Source organism: Kogia breviceps, chromosome 17, assembly GCF_026419965.1.
Source record: "Kogia breviceps isolate mKogBre1 chromosome 17, mKogBre1 haplotype 1, whole genome shotgun sequence".
Taxonomy (NCBI): Eukaryota; Metazoa; Chordata; class Mammalia; order Artiodactyla; family Physeteridae; genus Kogia; species Kogia breviceps.
Window position 1 is genome coordinate 322,513 of NC_081326.1, and position 23,278 is coordinate 345,790.

At 42.7% G+C, this 23,278-nt stretch overlaps 1 protein-coding gene and 1 long non-coding RNA gene across 28 annotated transcripts in view; one reads left to right on the top strand and one right to left on the bottom strand.

The window, feature by feature from the left end:
* SPIDR (scaffold protein involved in DNA repair) overlaps nucleotides 1–23,278 on the top strand; it is a 374,802-nt gene that overhangs the window by 250,184 nt on the left and 101,340 nt on the right. The window lies entirely within an intron of this gene.
* LOC136792863 (uncharacterized) lies at nucleotides 7,097–21,803 on the bottom strand. 4 transcript variants are annotated; one of them, XR_010837406.1, is made up of 4 exons: nucleotides 21,491–21,803; nucleotides 17,345–20,167; nucleotides 7,447–7,665; nucleotides 7,097–7,343 (listed from the first exon to the last, which is right to left on the bottom strand). It is a non-coding gene; the product is annotated as an uncharacterized lncRNA (long non-coding RNA). The 4 variants fall into 4 exon arrangements; XR_010837408.1 differs by having other exon boundaries at nucleotides 19,009–19,083; nucleotides 21,491–21,785; XR_010837407.1 differs by having other exon boundaries at nucleotides 19,009–20,167; nucleotides 21,491–21,785.

The window sequence follows — 23,278 nt, forward strand, 5'->3', positions numbered from 1 at the left end:
GTGAGAGGCAGATGCCCCAGCCCTCCTCCCTTTACCCCCTTCACAGCTGTTCTGTCCCAGCTGGAAACTGTCTAAAGCTAGGGCAGTGGATGAGATCACATTAGGGAAAATAGTAGACACAAAAGAAAGAAGAAAGGTAGCGTCAAGATCTGAGGTCCTGTAACATTAGAGAATGGGTAGAAGAGGGGCCACAGGGGAGCCTGGAGAGGAAGGGCTAGTCGTGGTAGGCACTCAGCATGGTGGGATGCCATGTGTGGTAGAGGGCAGCTGACGGGGTGCCTCAGAGAAACCTAATAAGGTGACGGATGAAGCCGTGTGAAGTTCCCGGGTGACTTCATGCACAGGAGTTGCTGGGGGTGGAGGTGGAAGCGAGCTCCCTGGGCATGCAGGAGTGGGTGGGAGGTGGGGAGTGTGGACAGGTTTTGACAGCAAAGTTTTGTTGACGCAGAAGGGAGTGAGAATTTAACCGCACAGCAGAACTACAGTGCAGGCATTCTGTCTCTTGCTTCCAATATTGGGACCATTTATCTTTCTTCTTCTTTTTTTTAAATTGAAGTATAGTTGATTTACAATGGTGTTAGTTTCAGGTATACAGCACAGTGATTCAGTTTTGTATATATATATTCTTTTCCATAGTCTTTTCCATTATGGTTTATTACAAGATACTGACGATAGTTCCCTGTGCTCTACAGTAGGTCCTTGTTGTTTATCTATTTTCTCTAGTGGTGTGTATCTGTTAATCCCAAATTCCTAATCTATCCCTCCCCCGCTTTCCCCTTTGGTAAGCATAAATTTGCTCTGTATGTCTCTTTGTTTCTGTTTTGTAAATAAGTTCATTTGTATCATTTTTTTTTAGATTTCAGTGCAACCAATGTTCATAGCGGCACTATTTACAATAGTCAAGAGTTGGAAGCAACCTAAATGTCTGTCAACAGACGAATGGATAAAGAAGGTGTGGTACATGTATACACAATGGAATATTACTCAGTCATAAAATAGAGTGAAATATTGCTATTTGCAGCCACATGGATGGACCTAGAGAATATCATACTAAGTGAAGTAAGCCAGACAGAGAAAGGCAAATACCATTTGTCTTTTGAAAACGCGTCAAGGTGGAGGCAGGTCGCCAGTGGAAGGAGCAGAAGGTGTAGTTTCAGACTAGTCTGGGTTCAGATGCTGACCCCCACGTAGCAGGGAGACTTGGAGCAAACTGTGCTTCCTTATTTGTGAAATTGGAATTATAATACAGGTTCACGATGAGGATTAAATGAGATCACATATGTAAAGCATTTACCACGGTGCTTCCCATATACTAACAGCACTCAGAGGGTGGCTCACTAGCTTTTGAAAAGCAAGCGTGAATACTTTAAAATTGTAAAATACTGATAAACAACATTGTACAGTAATAGAAACCTAACATAAGCAAAGAAAAGACATCTAGTTACGAATCAGCATTTGTGTTAGTTTTGTGTCTGTTGTCTAGCTGCAGGGGAAGCTTGATTAAAGTGGTCTTACTTCCCATTCACCCTACTCATCAGCAAGGAGTTGATGCTCATTTGCTTTAGAAAACAAACATTTATGTGTATTCATATGTGAACTGTGACCTCTGCCTCTCAGTGATGGAAGTATAGAAGTTCCTCTGTAATAAACACATTTCCAACAATTGCCCGAGTGCCGCGCCCCGTGTTGGATGGTGCTGTTAACTACAGCTGGTCTAGTTTTGTCTTTCATCTGGAGCAACTAAAGACACCCCCGACTGCTGACGGTGGGAATGCAGAGTGAGGGACTAGCAGGTAGCCGGGGGAGGGGGGCTGACTCAAGCCCTCTGTCTGTGTTGGTCTCCAGCTTGCCAGGGCTCTATTGAAAAGCAAGTCGCCAGCTGTGTGCTCTCCAGCCAGCTCTCCAGCTCTTAGGGACTTTCACTTTCTTCCTGTTACCTGGTTGGATGATATGCTGGATTCATGTCTCTCTCGTGTGTGAATCAAGACGGAATGGCATGGTGTTCTTCCTCCAGAAGAGCAATTCAGACATGTCAGCAGTGGAAGAGCCCCAAGGGAGGACGGCAGTTCCTCCTCATCAGAGGCACGCAGGCCGCCCCACCTGCTCTTCTCTTGTGTCTGCCACACCCAGCAGACTGCGCAGCGATCGATCGATCGATCGTATCGATTGACCCGCTCAGCACCACACTGCATAAGGTTGTTATTGTTACTTGGACTTTATTTCTTCATGTTGTAGAAAAATTGGAATCACTCCTCTTCAATGATTTGAGGATTTTTATCATGATGCAAAGGTATTATAAGAGGAGAGCATCATTTTTTTAACGTGTCCTCATAAATGATGCCATAGCCCATTCCTTAGGTTTTTCTTAAGGTTTTTCTAGTTAGTCATTAACTCTGTGTTCATGAGTCTTAAATAAACCCTTTAATCTCAGCTTCCGAGCCCTTAACTTTAGCTTCTTTCCTCTCTAAAACACCTCTTGGTGGTCTTTGTGACATCCCAAGGTCATTCAGCCCCATTTTCTCCTCAGTCCTGTCTCAGTGCGGGTAATTCTACTAATTGACATCCAGCCCTTTTACATTCTTTGCCATTCCTCCTATTCGCATTCTCCGTGGAATTACAGTTCTAGTCTTGCTGTTCTTTGATGCGTACACAAACAGCTGTCAGAATTGGAAGCTGACTGAAAAGAAGCTGAAGGAATCCATCTTACTTCTACCTCTTTTTAAAAGAGCTTTATCAATACATAATTCACATGCGGTAAAAATTCACCCTTTTAAAGTGTACAGGTCAACAGTTTTTATTATGTTTACAGAGTTGTTCAATCATGACCATATTCTAATGTTAGAACATTTTTGTGACCTCAAAAAGAAACTCCGTACCAATTGGCTGCTGACTGCCCTTCTCCATGGGAACCACTACTCTGCTTTCTGTCTCTGTGGATTTATCTGTTTTGGAATAGTGCTGCTATGAACAACTGTGTCCAAGTTTTTTCTGTGGATGTAATTTTTCAGTTTTCTTGAGTATATATCTAGATGTGGAATTGCTGGGTCATATGGTAACTCCTTTCTTTTTTAATTCTTGGAGGAATTAAAGTGTTTTCCAAAGAAACTGCACCATTTTACATTCCCACCAGCAATGTATAAGGGCTCCAATTTCTCCACATCCTCTCAACACTTGTGATTGTCTTTTTTATTCTAGCCATCCTAGTGGATATGAAGTAGTATCTCATTGTGGCTGTGATTTACATTTCCCTAAGGATTAATGATGTTGCGCATCTTCTCATATGCTTCTTGGCCATTTGCATACTTCTTTGGAGAAATGCCTGTTTAAGTCCTTTGCCCATTTTCTTAGTTGGGTTATTTGTCCTTTTTTGTTGAATTATAAGAGTTCTTTATTCTCATATATATGAGATATGAGTCTCATGTATATGATTTGCAAATACAAGTCTTATATATATGATTTGCAAGTATTAATTCTGTAGTGGGTTTTTTTTTTCACTTTTTTTTATAGTGTTCTTTGAAACACAAAGGTTTATAATTTTGGTGATGTCCAATTTATCTTTTTGTTCGTTTGGTTGCTTGTGCTGTTGGTGTTTTGGTGTCATATCTAAGAAACTGTTGCCTAATCCAAGGTTATGAAGATTTACTCCTGTATTTTCTTCAAAGAGTTTTATAGTTGTTATGCTTACGTTTAGGTCTGTAATCCATTTGAGTATATTTTGTGTATGATGTAAGGTGGGGGTCCAGCCTCATTTTTACATGTGTGTATCCAGTTGTCCTAGCACTATTTGCCAAAATGACTACTCTTTCTCCATGGAATTTTCTTGGCACCCTTGTCAAAACTCAGTTGACCATACGTGTAAGTGTTTTGACTCTCAGTTCTCCTCCATTGCTCTGTCTGCATGTCTTTATGCCAGCACCATGGTGATCTTAATTATCAATACTATACCTTTGGAAATCAGGGAGTGTGAGTCCTCTGACTTTATTGTTTACAAGATTATGTTTGGAATTGTGAGTCTTTTATATTAACACATGAATTTTAGAATCAGCTTGTTAATTTTTATTTATTTTGCAGTAAATCAACTGGGTTTTTGATAGAGATTGTGTTGAATGTGTACCTCAATTTGAAGAGAATTGCTGTCTTATCAGTACTTAGTCTTTGGATCCATAAACATGGGATGTCTTCTCATTTAATTAAATCTTTAATTTCTTTCATCAGTGCTTTATAGCTTTCAGCCTCCAAGTCTTGCATTTCTTTTGTTAAATTTATGCCTATTTTCTTTTTTTATACTATTGTAAATGCAATTGCTTCCTTAATTTCACTTCTGATTGTTTATTGCTAACGTGTAGATTTGCAAGTGATTTTTATATATTGGCCTGTGTTCTAAAGTCTTGTTGAATTTGCTGTATTCGCTCTCATAGTTTTTTAGTGGATTCCTTAGGATTTTTCGCACATAAAATCATGCAGTCTTCGAATAAAGATAGTTTTACTTCTTCATTTCCAATCTGGTTGTATCTTATTTCTTTTTCTTTCTTAATTGTCCTGGAAGCGCTTTTCATTGTCTTGAGGCAGAAAAATAGAAATGGCTGTTTGAAGTTGTGGTGTTTTCACAGCAGCTCATCTTCCTACCCGTTTCCCCCGGTCTCTTGAGGTCCTGTGCAGACTTCACTACCATCTCACACCACTTGCCTCGTGAGGTCTCTCTTGATTTCCCCCATGGAAGTAGTCTCCTCTTCAACGTGGTAGGATGAAAGAAAAAACAAATTTCGGAAGCAGACGAGCTTGGGTTTGAATCTGAACTCTTCCACCTGCTAGCTGTATGTTCTTGGCTAAAGATAGGCAGGCAGGTAGATAGGTAATCTTAACTCTTTTCATTTTCGTAACAGCCCCATGCAGCCAGCACCGTCACCGTCAGCCTTGTATGGTTGTTTTGAAGATTCAGTGAGATAACATTTCTAAAATGCTTAATGCCAAGTAGACACTCTTAACACTGTTTGCTTTATGACTTAAATTATGGTCATTTGCATTGTGGTTAGTTACAGAGGTGTCAGTCTTTAAGACTGTCAGCTCCGTGCAGGTAAGGATTATGTGTAGGAGTATTTATTATTGCGTCTTGTGCAAATATTGTGCCTATTATATATCCCTAAGTATATTTCAGTTTGATGTATTCCTTTTTGGTATTTATGGTGGTTTGTGTTTGTGTATCATTTCTCCCCTTCTAGATGAAACGAAATGGATCCATTTTCCTACCCTTTATCTCTTTTTTAAGCTTTTATCATTTTATTGGTCTGGTATCAGGTTACAGCTAGCTGATTGAAATTTGAAAGGTTTCAGAGTAGAATCAGAGCTGTGGATAATCTGAAAGCAGTATGTTCGTGTTCTTTAAACACCGTATAGTACCAACCCCTATCATTGATCCTTTGCTTATGAGATTACTTAATGCATATTTAATGAGCTTATTGATAGTATGAAATATCAGTGAAAGTTCCCTTGTTCTCTTTTTATGTATTAAACCAGTGATACACTTGAAAAAATCAAAAGGAATGGCAACAGCCTAGTGATGTGAGTACAGAAAATTATGAAAATAAAATTTTCATAACAATATGAAGATAGCAAGAGTAATTTTCCAGATTCACAGCCAGATGACTGTGCTGTGTGTATCCATAGTTCTAAGTTTGCATCTTAATCTGGCCTTGGTGATTTTCCAGCACCTGTTATCCATCAAGATCAAGAATGGTTTCAAGGTGGCCCTATATAAAAAGCATGGAATTTTCTGCCTGTTCCTGACCTCCTTTCCCTGGAAACTTCTGTTCCTAAGAGCGTCTGGAGACCGCTAATGGTCTGCACCGCCACCCTCCCGTGCCTGCAGCTGTGACCTGGAGCAGTACCGTGGTCACACTAGAACTTTCCTACGAGCCAGGCTGTGGCTCTGATGTGCGCTCTGAGGTGACAGCACAGAGCAGAGCCAGGGGAGACAGAGTGACAGCCCGCAGCTTGCGAGGGGCTGGGGCAGAGGCAGCCACACGCAAGCACTGAGCGCCGGGTGCCTCTGCAGCCAGAGACGCGCGGGCGGGTGAGGTCAAGAGCGAGAGCCGGCTGGGCTGCCGCAGCTCGCTGCCCCTCTCCCCCTGTCCGCGTCTGTCGCGGGGACCTGTTCCGCCCCGCCGCCCGGCTGCTGCTGGCCCCAGGGCGCTCGGGGCAGCCAGCTGGCAGGCTTGGCAGGCTTACCCTCGTTGTGCTCATTGCTTGGCCCTGAGGTTCTAGTTAGCTTGAGCCTAATCAGCCCCATGTGCCGCAGAAAACTGCAGCAAACATATCCTCCAAAACCATTCTTTGGAAGAGAGAGACACTGTGATATATGAACGGGGACCCTTGTTTCTCCCAGACCAGTTGGCCCGGCAGTGATGTCAGTGTTCTGAACCTTCACGTTCATTTGCACAGATACAAAAAGAGAGGGACAGATGCAAGGGCATCTAGACAGGTGCTTGTCGTATAGTGAGGATAATGGCCAGGTGTTGTGCGTTCTCTAGTACTGGTCAGTGCTTTCAAAATCGGCCCATACATACCGTTTTTGAGTGTCACTTCTCCCGTTTAACCATCTGAGGTCAAGGACTGTGACTCATCTGGTTTTGGTACAGGACCACGAAGGTAGTGGACACGTAGCAGTACGTGTGGATGGGGAAAAGGAGTGGCGGGTGGGGACCTGAGGACATGGTGTGTGGTGTGTCCCCTTCTTTACTCAGGACTCACCAGGCTGTGGGGAGGTACCACATGTGCTGTCATTCCTCTAAGGAGACCGACAGGGAGAGGCTGGTGAGGTCAGAATCGCCAGGAGCACTGTGCTTTACGAGAGACAGAAGGTGAGACGCTTGGAGTCCGGGCGCCTGCAGGGTGGTCAGTCAGTGTAAAGGAGCAGGCAGAGGGCAAAGGAGAAGGGCCCTCAGGGAGGAGGCAAGGGGGCCATAGGAGCTGCTCTAGAGCGAGAGTGTTCATAAAGAGAAAAAGAGAGTCCAGTTGAGAAGGACTGAAAGGTTTCAAAGCATTTGTCACAATTCTTGCAGTGCTAAGAGAAATCAAGAAGAAATCAAGCAGCCACAGGTAGAAGATGAAAGGATGAAAACAGTATTTAACTAAATGAAACGTAATTAGCTGAGGAGGAAGGGACCCATGATTTGAATTAAGGAAAGAAGAAGGTCTGCATTGTGCAGGGAAAGCTGGCGGGGTAAGGTGTCCCTGGTCTGGAGTAGCTCTGATTGTCTCACAGATGCTCTGTGGGGTCCTCGGCTGTGTCCCGGCCTGTCCTTCCTCTCTCTGCTGTGGAATCTGATTGCAGGTGTCAGAAGTTCCTGCAGGAGGGGACGAGCAGAGAGGACCAGGCTGGTTAAATGTTGGGGAGTGGAAAGAGAAGAGCGAAATAAACGCCAAATTTCCCGATGTCTCACCACTTACACAGCCTTTTGGAAAACTAAGAGGCGGCTTAGGGCTTCCCTGGTAGCGCAGTGGTTGAGAGCCCGCCTGCCGATGCAGGGGACACGGGTTCGTGCCCCGGTCCGGGAAGATCCCACGTGCCGCGGAGAGGCTGGGCCCGTGAGCCGTGGCCGCTGAGCCTGTGTGTCCGGAGCCTGTGCTCCGCAACGGGAGAGGCCACGACAGTGAGTGGCCCGCGTACTGAAAAAAAAAAAAGAGGCAGCTTAGGCAGCTTTGCACCTCAAGTCTTTACCCACAAATAAGGGACAGTGGAACACTGGCTGTGTAGGAGAACCACAGACATTCTTGGAAGGCCTGTCTTTCTGTGAGCTGTAGAAAAGTAGAAAACTGCAATGATGGCAGAGATACCAGAAAAAGTTATCTTTGAATCTTTTGCAAGCAAGTAATTCCAATTTTTATTGTGCTCATTAAGGCATCATCTTCTCTTCAGAAAAGATGGGAATGAGAGATTTCCTACGATGATGTACTTTGCACCAGGGTTACTCCGTTTTTGGGAGCAAGTACATTCATCGTGGTGGACTATCTGCCAGTGTTCGTTTATGTTTAAATTTTGAATTTCTTCCAGGTGCTTCCTAAAGAAGAGTATCTGGTCTATTGTGGAGGGTGAGTGGAAAGTAGGGGAGAGACTGACCCAAGGATTGAGGTACAGCAATGAAGCCCCATCCCAGGGGGCTCTCTGCCTTTTTTTCCTGGCCATGTGACATCTGCAACTCTCCTGTCCCTTCTGGTTGGAGAGAGCATGCTCAGTTAACATTTAGTAAAAACAACACAAAGAGTGCATATTTGCATAGGGACATGCATAAATGCCCCCGTGATGAACAGACTACCTGGAAATTTACATGAGGAGAGGCTGTTTCCATCACTGCCTGGGGAGGAATTGGACATTGTGGGACCGGAACCCTGCATGCCTGGTAGAACAGGTGGATTTTGTGTGTGCACGTCACCTTTTCTTTGAAAAGTTTTTTTGATTAAGGTGAAATTCACATAACATAAAAGTAACCATTTTAAAGTGTACAACTCAGTGATGTTTAGTACATTCACAGTGTCGTGCAACCACTATTTCTGTTTAGTTCCAACACATTTTTCATAACGCAGACGGAAACCCTGCCCCCATTAGCAGTCCCCCCCTGTAAACCTCCCCAGCCCGGCCAGAGCCTGGCAACTGCAGGTCTGCTTCCTGTCTCCGCGTCTCTACCTGTTCTGGACATTCATGTAAATGGAGTCATACAGTGTGTGGATTTTTGTGTCTGGTGTCTTTCACTCAGCATCATGTTTTCGAAGTTTGTCCATGATGGAGCCTTTGTCAGTGCTTCTTTCCTTTTTATGGCTGAATAATATTCTATTGTGTAGATATATCAAATTTCATTTATCCATTCATCAGCTGATGGGCATTTGGGTTGTTTCCACTTTGGGCTATTATGAATGATGCTGCTGTGAACATCTTTCTAGAAGTCTTCCTGTGAACACGTTTTCATTTTTCTTGGGTATATCCCTAGGAGTTGAATTGCTGGGTTATATGGTAATTCTATGTTTAACTTTTTGAGGAACCACCAGAATATTCTCTGCAGCAGATGCACCATTTCATATTCCCTCCAGCTACGTATCAGGGCTGCAATTTCTCCACATCCTCCCTGACACTGGTTATTTTCTTTCTTTTAATAACAACTGTTTTAACTAGTGTGAAGAGATATTTTTACTTCTTCCTTTCCAATGTATTTGTCATTTGGTTCTCATTCTTACCTAATTGCTCTGGGTAGAATTTCCAGTACAACGTTAAACGCAGGTAGCGAGAGAAGGTGTATCTTCCTCATGTTTCTGTTCGTAGGGGAACTTCATCTTGCGCCACCGAGTCTGATGTTGTTTGTGGATTTTTCACCTATGTCCCGTGTCCGGTTGAGGAAGTTCCCTTCTGTTCCTAGTTTGTTGAGTGCTTTTATCATAAAAGAGTGTCGGATTTTGTCAAATGCTTTTTCTGCACAGCCTAATCCAACTTTTTGGGGGTTACACATCATACGGTTAGGGATCAGAGAAGTTTACTAACATGGTGATTCTTAGTAGAGAAGGTGTTGTGACCAAATTTTTAAAATAATTGCTTTGAGTCACCAGGTTATGGAACTACTTCTATTCTACTTGATCCTTCTTGGCAATAATATTCATTGTAATAGAGGAGTTTACAAACATGCACTTATCTTTGCTTTTTAAAAATTGATTTTAAAACACTTTTTCTTTTAGAATAGTTTTAGATTTACAAAGATAATACAGAGAGTTCCACACACCCCATACCCAGTTCCCTCCCCCCCCCTTTTTTTTTTTTTTTTTTTTTTTTTTGCGGTACGCGGGCCTCTCACCGCTGCGGCCTCTCCCGTTGCGGAGCACAGGCTCCGGACGCGCAGGTGCAGCGGCCACGGCTCACGGGCCCAGCCGCTCCGCGGCACGTGGGATCTTCCCGGACCGGGGCGCGAACCCGCGTCCCCCGCATCGGCAGGCGGACTCTCAACCACTGCGCCACCAGGGAAGCCCTCCCCTATTTTTTTTATTGAAGTATAGTTGATTGATAATATTGTATAAGTTTCAGGTGTGATTTCCCCTATTTTTAACATCCTATATTATTATGATATAGTATCACATTTATTGAATCAATATTGATACTATTATTATCAACTGAAACTTATACTTTATTCACATTTCTTCAGATTTTCCCTAATGTCCTTTTTCTGTTCTAGTGTCCCATTCACAGACCATACTACATTTAGTTGTCCTGTCTTCTTAGGCTACTTCGGACTGTCAGTTTCATAGATCTGCTTTCTTTTGGTGACCTTGCCAGCTGTGAGGATTACTGGCTAGGTATTTTGTAGAATATCCCTTAATTTGTGTTTTTCTGATATTTAGGGTGGTCGTAGTTTGGGGAGGAAGATCACAGGTGAAGAGCTGTTTTCCCCACGTCATGCCAAGGGCACGTCCCATCAGCACGACTTATCTCTGCTGTTGCTGACGTGACTACTGGTTGAGGTAGCGTTTAGCAGGTCTCTACGCTGTAACGTGACTTTTTAAAAAATTAACTTACGTTTTAACTCCTGTTCGATCATGTCCTGGGGACAGAGCTAGAGCATTTACTGTACATCCCTTGGTATCCAAGGGAGTCCGAAGCAAGAGCATTTGTGACTTTGACAAGCTCAGGGCAGAGAGATGTACGAGCCACATTTCCAAGTTGTCTCTGAAGTCATTTATTATCCGTGTTCATTTCTGTATTGAAGGTACAGAGTTGGGATTCTTCGCCTGGAAACATAGTTGTATGGTGAGAAGAGCATTACTCTGGCCGTCAGAAGACCCGTTATCTCCCTTTAGACGGTCAGGTGGGAACAGTGGGCCCGTGTTGCCCGTGTTCTGTTCAGTTAGGCAACCTTCATGGAGCCTCTTCTTGTGGCACATCACCCTGCCGCGCAAAACATGGCATTAACAGGAAAGAAGCTAGAGCCCCGTCCTCAACTAACTACATGACCCAAAGCCACGTCCGTGCCAAGACTTGCCTGGATGATCCTCAGTGCGTGTGGGGTAGGAAGCTAAGGAGATGAGTGTCATGCCTGTGTCAGGGCATCTGCGCGCACACTCTCAGTGCCAGGAGCCTGCGTGGTTGACGTGGGCAGAGCCACGTGTGGTCCTTGGGGCAACTGTAGCATCTTCAGGGTGTGTGACATCCTCAGAGGTTTCCTTTAGGCCACAGTGGACCTTAATGTCACAGGTAAGCTGTAAAAGTTGAGAGTGTGTGATGAAGGCAGGAGATCATGCAGAGTTCAGGCTTTTATGTTTGAGATTTGTGTTTGAATCAGAATTCCTCCCATGTGTCATTTCTCGTTGATCTGTCCAGCTGGGTTTGGGTTTTTTTAGTTAGTAAAATATCTTCCTTTTCTTTATCTTCTGTAGCAGAGGTTTATGTATCAGTGACATCTTTTCTTGTCATCCAATTCAACCAGAATAATTTAGTTGTTTCTATTTAGTCTTGAAGGAAAACTAAACTGAATTTATTCAAAATCTGAATCACTTGAATTAAAGGTTTTTTTCCCTTAGGTGCATACATTAATCCAAACTGTAATAAAATACAGCCAAGGATGATAGGCTAGGCAGTGAACATTTTCTAAATATTAACAGGAGTTAATTTTTCTTTACATATCTATATTTTTTCATAGTTTAATTTTGTAAACATGTTAGTACTTTTGCAAATGCATATAAATGTGTTGCTTTTCCATAATTACCTGGGAAGCAATTTATTACTCTACACAGTGTTATTTTTTAAAATCCATATGTATTGTATAAGAATTTTTATTTAGTTTAGGTGCTGTTTATTTTGTTGTTTAGTTGTTTTTTAAGAACAACTAAGTAAGTGACTTCAAAAGTAATGGTAATTGGGCTTCCCTGGTGGCGCGGTGGTCGGGAGTCCGCCTGCCCATGCAGGGGACGCGGGTTCGAGCCCGGTCCGGGAGGATCCCACGTGCCGCGGAGCGGCTGGGCCCGTGAGCGGTGGCCGCTGCGCCTGCGCGTCCGGAGCCTGTGCTCCGCAACGGGAGGGGCCACGACAGTGAGAGCGTACCGCAAAAAGAAAAAAAAAAAAAAAAAAAAGACTGTCTTTGCTCCATTGTATTGCCTTTGTTCCTTTGTCAAAGATCAGCTGACTCTATAGGGATCTATCTCTTAGTTCTCTGTTCTGTTCCATTGATCTATTTGTCCGTTCTTTCACCACTACCACACTTTCACTAGTACTTAAGGTGGAAACTTAGATCATTTATTTTAGATTTTTCTTCGTTTCTAATATAATATGAAGCTAAGACTGTAGCTTTATAGTAAGTCTTAAAGTTGAGTAGTGTCAGTCCTCCAGCTTTGTTGTTCTTCAATTTTGTGTTGGCTCTTCTAGGTCTTTTGCAGCTATATATAAACTTTAGGATCAATTTGTCAGTATATGCAAAATAACTTGCCAGGATTTTAATTGTGATTGCACTGAATCTATAGATCCAGTTGGTAAAAACGGACATCTTGACAATACTGCTGTGAACTTGGAATATCTCTCCATTTATTTATTTCTTTGATTTCATTCACCAGATATTGGTAGTTTTCTTCATGTAAATCTTGTAATAAATTATTTTACCTCAGTGTACCTAAATATACCTAAGCATTTCATTTTGGGGGGTGCTAATGTAAATGGTAGTGTGTTTTTAATTTTAAATTTTGTTTGTTTTCAGTATATAGGAAAATAATTGACTTTTGTGTATTAACCTTGTATCCTGCAACCCTACTATAATCATTTACTAGATCCAGGAGGTTTTTGATTGATGCTTTCAGATTTTTTACATAGACGGTCAGGTCTGCAAACAAAGACAGTTTTATGTCTTCCTTCCCAATCTGTATGCCTTTTATTTCCTTTTCCTGTGTTATGCATTAGCAAGTACTTCCAGCATAATGTTGAAAAAGGAATGGTGAGAGGGGACATCATTGCCTTTTACCTGTTCTTAGTGGGAAAGCTTCTAGTTTCTCACCATTGAGTATGATGTTAGCTGTAGGTTTTTTGAAGAGTATTCATCAAGTTGAGAAAGTTCCCCTCTATTCCTAGTTTACTAAGAGTTTTTATCATCAGGAAATATCAGGTTTTGTCAAATGTTTATTTTGCATCTATTGATATGATAATGTAATTTTTCTTTTTTAGTCTGTTGATGGTTTGCATAAATTGATCTTCAAATGTTGAATCAACCTTGCAAAACTGGGATAAATCCTGCTTGGTCATGGTACATAATTCCTTTTATACGCTGTTGAATTTAATTTGCTAATATTTTGTTGAGGTTTTTTGCATCTATGTGTTGAAGAGACATATTGGTTGGTAGTTTTCCTTTCTTGTAATACCTTTGTCTGGTTTTGGTATTAGGGTAATGCTGACCTCATCGAATAAGATAGGAAGTGTTCCTTCTGCTTTTATCCTCTGAAAAAGATTGCAGAGAATTGATTTAATTTCTTTCTTAAATGTTTGGTCAAATTCACCACGGAACCCATCTGAGTCTAGTGCTTTCTGTTTTAGAAGATTATTAATTATTAATTCAATGTTTTTAATAGATATAGGCTTTTTCAAATTATCTGTTTTTTCTTGTGTGAGTTTTGGCAGACTGTGTCTTTCAAGAAATTGGTCCATTTCATCTAGGTTATTAGATTTGTGGGCATAGAGTTAATTAGAGTATTCCTTTAGTATCCTTTTAATTTTTTTTTTTTAATGGCCCTGTCTTTTTTTTTTTTTAAGGTTGTGTTGGGTCTTTGTTGCTGTGCGTGGGCTTTACCTATTTGCAGTGAGCAGGGGCTACTCTAACTTGCAGTGCGCGGGCTTCTCATTGCGGTGGCTTCTCTTGTTGTGGAGCATGGGCTCTAGGTGCACGGGCTTCAGTAGTTGTGGCACACGGGCTCAGTACTTGTGGCTCGTGGACTCTAGAGCACAGGCTCAGTAGTTGTGGCACACGACCTTAGTTGCTCCGCGGCATGTGGGATCTTTCCGGACCAGGGCTCGAACCCGTGTCCCCTGCATTGGCAGGTGGGTTCTTAACCACTTGTGCCACCAGGGAAGCCCTCCTTTTAATTTCCATGGACTATGTAGTGATGTCCCCTCTTTCATTTTGTTTTTCGTAAGTCTCTATTGAATTTGTTAGAGTATTGCTTCTGTTTTACGTTTTGGTTTTTTGGCTGTGAGGCCTATGGGGTCTTAGCTCGCCGACCAGGGATCGAATCTGCACCCCCTGTGTTGGAAGGCAAAGTCTTAACCACTGGACTGCCAGGGAAGTCCCCTCTCTTTCATTTCTGATATTTAGTAATTTGTGTTCTCTCTTCTTTTTCTTGTTAGCTTGGCTAGAGACATATAGATTTTATTGATCTTTTCAAAGTATCAGCTTTGGTTTCATTGATTTTCTCTATTGATTTACTTTCCGTTTCATTGATTTCTACTCTAATCTTTATTCTTTCTTTTTTTTTTTTTTTTTTTTGCGGTATGCGGGCCTCTCACTGTTGTGGCCTCTCCCGCTGCGGAGCACAGGCTCCGGACGCGCAGGCTCAGCGGCCATGGCTCACGGGCCCAGACGCTCCGTGGCATGTGGGATCTTCCCGGACCGGGGCACGAACCCGTGTCCCCTGCCTCGGCAGGCGGACTCTCCACCACTGCGCCACCAGGGAAGCCCTATTCTTTCTTTTATTTATTTATTATTTTTTTTCCCCCTGCTTACTTTGGATTTACTTTGGTCTTTTTTTTCTAGTTTCCTAAGGTAGAAACTTAGATTATTGATTTTAGATGATTTTTCTTTTTTAATATATGCATTCAGTAGTGTAAATTTTCCTCTAAGCACTGTTTTTGCTGTATCCTACACATTTTGATAAGTTGTGTTTCCATTTTCATTTATTAAAAATTTTTAAATTTCTCTTGAGATTTCTTCTATGTCTCATGTTATTTGAAAGTTTGTCTTGGGCTTCCCTGGTGGCGCAGTGGATGAGAGTCCGCCTGCCGATGCAGGGGACACGGGTTCGTGCCCCGGTCCGGGAAGATCCCACATGCCGCGGAGCGGCTGGGCCCGTGAGCCTTGGCCACTGAGCCTGTGTGTCCAGAGCCTGTGCTCCGCAACGGGAGAGGCCACAACAGTGAGAGGCCCGTGTACTGCAAAAAATAATAATAATAATAATAAAATAAATACATACATAAAAATAAATAAATAAAAGTTTGTCTTGACCTATGGAATGGGAGAAAATACTTGCAAATTATGCAGCTGACAAGGGATTAATTTCCAAAATATACAAGCAACTCATGTAGCTCAATATCTAAAAAACAACCCAATCCAAAAACAGACAGAAGACCTAAATAGACATTTCTCCAAGGAAGACATACAGATAGCCAGCAGGCACATGAAAAGATGCTCTACATCGCTAATCATTAGAGAAATGCAAATCAAAACTACAATGAAGTATCACCTCACAACAGTCAGAATGCCCATCATCAAAAAGTCTACAAATAATAAATGCTGGAGAGGGTGTGGAGAAAAGGGAACCCTCTTGCACTGTTGGTGGGAATGTAAATTGATAACAGCCACTATGGAGGACAGTATGGAGGTTCCTTAGAAAGCTAAAAACAGAGCTACCATATGACCCAGCCATCCCACTCCTGGGCATATATCCAGAAAAGATGAAAACTCTCATTCGAAGAAATACATGCACCCCAGTGTTCAGAGCAGCACTATTTACAATAGCCAAGACATGGAAGCAACAGATGAATGGATACAGAAGATGTGGTGTATATATATACAATGGAATATTACTTGGCCATAAAAAATTGAAATAGTGCCATTTGCAGCAACATGGATGGACCTAGAGATTATCATACTAAGTGAAGTCAGTCAGAGAAAGACAAATACCATGATATCACATATATGGAATCTAATAAAAAACTGATACAAATGAAATTATTTATACAAATACACAATACAAAATAGAAATAGACTCACAGACATAGAAAAACAAACTTATGGTTACCAGAGGGGAAAGGTGGGGGGAGGGATAAGTTAGGAGATTGGGATTAACAGATACACACCACTGTATATAAAATAGATGAACAACAAGGACCTGCTGTATAGCTCTGGGAACTGTATTCAGTATTTTGTAATAACCTATAATAGAAAAAGAATCTGAAAGAGTTATATATTCAGTTATATCTAACCGAATCACTTTGCTATACACCTGAAACATTGTAAATTACTATACTTAAATTTTTAAAAAAGTTTGTCTTTAATCCCCATGTATTTTGAGATTTTTCAGTTATCTTTTTGTTATTGAATTCTAGTTTAATTCCACTGAGAGCATACATTGTATAATTTCTGTTTCTGTAAGCATGTTAAGATGTGTTCTGTGGCCCAGACTGTGGTTTGTCTTGGTGAATGTTCCATGTGGGCTTGAAAAGAATGTGTCCTCTGCAGTTGTTGGATGAAGGAGTCTATAGATACCACTTATATCCAGTTGATTAACAGTGTTGTTGAGTTCAGCTGTGACCTTGCTGATTTTCTACCAGCTGGATCTGTCCATTTCTGAGAGAGAGGTGATAAAGGGTCCAGCCGTGATAGTGGATTCATCTGTTTCTCTTTGCAGTTCTGTTTTATCCCGCGGAGTTTGATGCTCTGTTGTTAGGCACATACACAGTAAGAACTGTTACGTCTTCTTGGAGAATTGACCCCTTTATCATTATGAAATGTTCTTTATCTGTAATCACTTTCCTTACTTTGTGAAGTCTGCTCCGTCCAAAATTAAAGTAGCTCCTCCTGGCTCTCCTTATATAAGTGTTAGCGTGTCATTTTCAGTATTATGGTAGCATAATACTATTACTGTGTTATTATGTCAGCATGGAATATTTCTCTTCATTTACTTTTAATCCACTTTATATTTAAAGTGGGTTCTTTTTCTGTCTTTTGTGGCTTAATTGAGCATTTTATATGATAACATTTTCTCTCCTGTTTTTAGCCCATCCGTTATGCTTATATTTTTACTTTTTTTTAGTGGTTGCCCTAGAGTTTGCAGTATACATTTACAACAAATCCAAGTCCACTTTTAAATAACACAGATCACTTCTGGGTAGTGTGAGTACCTTATAAGAACAAGACAATCCTGATTCCATCCCCCACCCCCATCCCTTGTATCGTTGCTGTCATTCATTTCACTTATGTGTAAACACACATAGGCATGTGTATGTATGCGTAAGAAATATACATAAGCATACATAATCGAATAGGTTGTTGCTATTATTATTTCAAACAAACCGTTATCTACTAGATCAATTAAGAATTAATATAAAAGTCTTTATTTTTACCTTCACTTATTCCTTCCTCAGTCCTCTTCCTTCATGTAGATCCGAGTTTCTGATCTATATCGTTCTCCTTCTCTCTAAAGAACTTCTTGTATCATTTCTTGCAAGGCAGGCGTACTGGCAACAGATTGCCCCAATTTTTGTTTGAGAAAGCCTTTATTTCTCCTTCACTTTTGAAGGATAATTTCACAGGGTACAGAATTCTAGGTTGGTGGGGCTTTTTTCTCTCAACACTTAAAATCTTTCACTCCACTTCCTTCTTGTTTGCATGGTTTCTTAGAAGTCAGGTATAATTCTTACCTTTTTTCCTCCATAGAAAAGGTGTTTTTTTCCTCTGGCTTCTTTCAGATTTTTTGTTTATTGTTCAGTTTTTGGCATTTATTCCTTCATGGTGTTCTCTGAACTTCCTGGATCTGTGATTTGGTGTCTGACGTTAATTTGAGTGAGTACTTCAACTGAACGTGGAAATGGAGGTGGTGACGGGAGACCCTGGAGTGGTGTCATACAGGCAGACGGAGCGTGGGACTGGCGTTTGGGAGGGGTGGTGAGGACATAACGACTCAGAGTCTGTACTGCAGGTTAGCGTCTCAGGCCCCTAGTGTCAGCCCTGCGTGTCCAGGGCAAAAAAACTCTTTCATCCAGCAGAATCGTGCATTGAATAACATTTTCAGGCTATTCAAGGACATGAAAAAAAGGCCAGGGCAACTCCCTAAGTTGTCATTTGACATTGCAAGTAACCTCATACTTTAAAAGGCTGCGTTAGGTCAAAACCTATGATACTATGAAATAATCCAGGCACTGTTTGTTTTATTCTTGGCCATGTTCATTTAGCCACATCTAGCAAAGATGGAGTAGAGAAACAGTTGTGGGTGCCAGACACCCAGATTCTTTATGCCACCAGGCAGTGTGGTCTGAGGCGAGCTAAGGATCCTCTGAGCCCCACACAAGTATCTGTGAGATGAAATGATGGAAGGAATCACCAGAGCCCCTTCTAGCACTAACTAAAAGTCTGGGCGTTTTTAGCTGTGTAAAGAATTAAAATAGTGAGCATTTCTTTATCAGATGATTGCTTCCTCTTGGAAAGCAGTCAGTAGGAATTATTTACATTTACTTAAGAATTTAGAATATCTGATAAGGCATTAATTTATCTCAGATTTAATGATACATTTGCACGACAAAAACTTAAGTAATCAAAGTATGTATGTGTGCTTAAGAAATTGCACAAAGTACTCGAGCTCTGTTTCTGAAAGTTTTCTCTGCCTCCTATATGTTATAGAGCTAAATCAAGATCAGTTGGAAAATTGGCCTCATGCACTAATAGATCCTGTGGTCCTGCCCTCCCCGCCTCTGCTCAGAGGTCCCTGCATACACAGCTCTGCACATTACTAGTCATTACTAGTCATTACTGAGAGACCCAAGCTCAGCGGCTCATTCACAGAGTGTTTGGAGAGGGCTGTCTGAGCAGCCCTGACACACCGGCTGAAGTGGCGTGAGAGGCAGTGCTGGTGTTTTCATTAGTTCTTTTTATAGCACTGAACCAGCTGTAGCCGGTTAACTCAAGCCTGGGCTCCTATTAGTGTGCAGGTCTCTTACGCAGGATAAAGAGCTTCTGATGGAAACCGATTTCGTTACTCATGATACCACCGACTGTGTTTACATGAACTCACCCAGTCTGTCATGAGATGTGATTTAGAACGGTTCCGTTAAAACACAGGAACTCCCTGAGAGCTCTTCAGATCACCCTTGAAAACAAAAATAGAGATAGCTTTCCTGATTAAACCAGCCATCCTTCACAGATCATGCTTCCCTTGGATGACGCTTTTGAAGAGAGCCAGGATGTTTTCCCATCAATGTTATAAAAATTGGGTGGAGAAAGTTGTTTTTCCTCTGCCCACAGCAAGGAATCATCATCTTACAGGGGCTAGAGAATAATTTACCCAAGCATTTCTGGATAAGTTAAATAGAAGTGTTTGTATTGCTGCAGCTTTTCAAGGGGTGAACTCTGACCAAAGGCAGACTCTAACTTTTTAGACGTCATTAATAGCTAGATGGAAATAAATGTATGTACATATATTCATTTCTACCTATAGGAGTAGAAATGGGAAATAAAAAACATTTTGAATGGAGAGTGTTTATTGGATTCTTGTGTGGCTTGTTTTGGGGATTAAAGGATAAACCAATTTAGCCAGTGTTCTGAAGTAGCCAAGAATCTGTGAGGCTCAGCTGCTTCCTGGATCAGTCTCACCAGAAATTAGAAAATATAGTCTTCTTTTAAACCTGATTTATTGGCAGAAGTGAGCTGAGGCATTTGAAATGATGAAGTCGTGAAAACACAAGGGCTGAGATTCTTCCTGTAACAGTTGCAGCAGCTGTTGGAGGAGACGCAGGCGCCTCTCATAGGATCCAGACTTGTCCTTGATTCCTCCTCATGCTTGCTTTTCCCCGGAACGGGGTCTGACAGTCTCAGAGATTCAGTAGTTCCATTTTTAGGGTGGTGCTGGGGGCTGGACCGCCGCCCACCTCACAGGGTTGTTTAGGGGATTCAATGAAGTAGCAGCGGTGAGGTGCCCGGCTCGCGGCGGCGCTTCCTCTTGTTCTCACTTGTAGAGCAGGGCTGGCGAGTGCGGTGTTTTGGGCTGTCACAGCCCCTCACCTCAGCCTTTGCGGTGTGAAAGCAGCTCTGGGCAAGAACGCCTGAACAGATGGGCTGGGCCCAATGAAGCTTTGTTTACAGAGACAGGGGGCAGGAGGAATCTGGCCCACAGGCCGCAGTTTGCCGACCCATGATCTATACAAAGAGGCGAACTTCTGTACGTATCCTATTTCCTTTGAAGGATAAAAGAGACTTTTCAGCCAGTGTTTACTATAGTTGTAACTAACCACAGCGCTCATCAAAATAACACGTGAAGGTGTAAGTATTTATGAACTACATACAGAAAGAATTGTAAAGTTAAAGTGCTTAATATATTAATTTTCAGATAAGATAGCTCCTGTCCCATGTGGTGAAATGATGTGACGGTAGAAATGTCGGGATTCCTCTGTGTACTTGGCCTTCAGACGTTGAATTACAAAATGATAGAGGCAGCATAGCAAACTTAGGAGCCAAAGTAAGGTTAAAAAAAAAAAAAAAAAAGCAAACCTTTAAACCAGGATTTATGATTTGCGAGTGAGAGACTGAACACGGGAAAATAGAAAGCCCAAGGAAAAAATGTACATCAGAGTATGGGTGGAAGCAGGGCTCATGCAGATTCTGAGAGAAGCGGTGGGGCGTGGGAAGGAGCCCAGGGTGTGTGCTTCCCGCGCCATCCCTGGCGCCCCGCGGTCTCCCGACCCGGGCGGGCGGAGGGCATCGCGGCTTCACTTGCCCTGTGGCGCGCGTGCGGTGCTTCTCGAGCTTCCGCGTCCGCCGGGCCGGGCCGCGGACTCACCCGGTCCACGGGCGGTCCGCGCCCTCCGGGGCAGCGGGGCGGGAGGACGTGTGGCCGCGCGCCACCCACACCGCGTCCGGGCTCACGCGCCGGGTGGGGGGCGGCGGCAGGTCGCAGAGAAGAGGCGCCCTCTCCTGCGCCTCGTTCTCGTCTCGGCGCCGCGGCCCTGCGCGTAGCCGAACGCTCGCGGCTGAGCCGGCACCACTGGCCCGCCCTTCCGGGGATGGAGATGCAGCCCACCGCGCGTGCTCCGTGGGCTCAAAGGCAGGAGAGCGGCGGTCACTGTGCGGAACCCTCGGGGGTCGGCAGGGGTCGGAGCAAGCCTGGAGGCGCCCCGGCGCCCCGAGGAGAGGGCCCGAGGCAGGGGAGGTGGGCCTGCGCGTCCCTGGCAGCCTCTGCGTGACCCCCAGGTCTTGAAACAGTGGGGACAGCAAAGGCCACGGCCCTTGGCCTCAGGCTTTGAACTTACTCATTACAGTAGATTTGAAGGAAGGTCTGTCCTGGGGTCATCCAGACAGTTCTTGAAAATAAGAATTTAAGCTTTTGTCCACAATGACATGGGTCTTACCTCCTCCTAATTCCGTATTTCATGTGCTAGTTAATGGATTTTTAAAACCACACAAATAGTACTGCATATTTTTAAACCAGAAAGTAGCACAGAAAAGCACTGGATTCAGGAATTGTCACAATAGATACAGCAGGGCAGACGGTGAAAGAGTACCTTTGTATCTCAAACACAGATTGAGATTTCTTGGTTCCGATCATATGAAGAAGGAATGAAGGGCTGATGAAGAATTCTTACTCGACTTTTCAGGGTTCACAGCTCATCAGAAATTCAGAGAGTCAACATATGGTTTTCATTTATAATTGTACTTTATTTTCTGGAAGGCCAGTGAAATACAGCTCCTTGATTTATATGAAATTTACTCCGTGACAAGCTAAGTCTTTCTAGTGAGACCAGATTCCAGGATTCAGCCGTTACCTCGGGCTGATCTGAGAGAACTGAAGAGCCAAAAGTTTTGTTGCTTTAGATTAGTTAAGTGATGATAAGCATGAGCATTTATAATATTATTTTTCAATTGGCCTTGTGAGGTTTTGAGACACAGAACTGAATGTACTGCCAGATATTTTTGCAGGAGTCACAGATGTGAGAGAGAATTCTGCACACACAGCCCCCTCCCCAACACCCAGACAGAACATATTTTGCGTTAAACCCTTTGGAATGGACTATTTTTAGAAAAATGTCAGGGGGGTTAGGAAATGTTTTTTCACAACTTTTTTCATTACATCCCATTAAAAAAGAAAAATTTACATTTTAATTTAATTGTGAGATGTCCTGTACTGTGATTGATTCTACCGATAGTGAAATGCCAAGTTGAACTACCATCCCATCTTCGTCAAACAAACAGCAGAGTGTTACCTACTCTGAAATTTGAGAGATAACACATGGTACCCAGACGTGGGCCAGGCTTGGCAGGGCTGCACCACAAGCAGCGTTGCTCAACATCGCGCTCCGCACGGCTTGTGCTCACAGCCCGTCTTGTGCATGGGATAATGTGGCCGCGGAAGTGACAGCCTGGCCGTTAATATTTTTGTGTAATTTTAACAGATAAAAGCAACATGGTGACATCTGTAGAACATTTCAGAATTTGCACTAATAGAAAAATTATTCTATTCACTGTATAATAATTTTGTATATTATCTTCTAGTCTTTTTTATAATAACATCTTTTAAGCCGAAATCATGAAACATTTTGTTCTTAGCCCGAAGAATGTCAGCACACTGTAATCATCTTTACTGCCTCCGTGCAACATTTCAATTTGACTGTGTACACAGGGGAGCGAAAAGGGAACCTACAGTATGCCAAGTGCTTGTGTTTTTGTTTGCTTGTTTGAGGGGCTAATTAAGCACATAAAATATTCCACGCAGTACCTGCCAGTGACACTCTGCACAGCAGTGATGGAAAAGGCCAGCACCTGGGAGAGGCGGGTGTGAGTTTTCCCATTGCTCAGGGAAGACCGCTAACAGGGCAGGAGGCCGGAGACTTGTCTCAGGCCGAGCTAGAGCTCAAAGCCCTCGAAACCGAGTCTTGTGTGCCTCAGCAATTTGCTGTTCTAAGTGTAGCAGCTAAGGTGTCTCACGTTCTGTAGCTACCACTTGTTACAGCATAAGTATGGTTACTCTCACTCACTCTGGTGCAACCTGCACTGGCACTGATAATAGAAAAACTACAGGTAATATTTTTATTTGAAGTGTGAGCAGTTACTGTCAGCTGTCAAAACGGGTGGCTATAATCTGGTATTTGGAAAATTAACGTTGATAATATTGTTTCTTGACGTCTAGAACATTTTTAAGCAAAAAGCCAGTCATGTATCCAGTCATAAAATTGCGTAAGCTCTTTGATGAGGAAAGAAAGTAAAAGTCCCTGAGCATTTCATATCACCTCTTGCAGCTTCTGGCTGTGTGGGTGGCAGTGCTTGTCTTAGGAAAGGGACAATAGCAGGGCTAA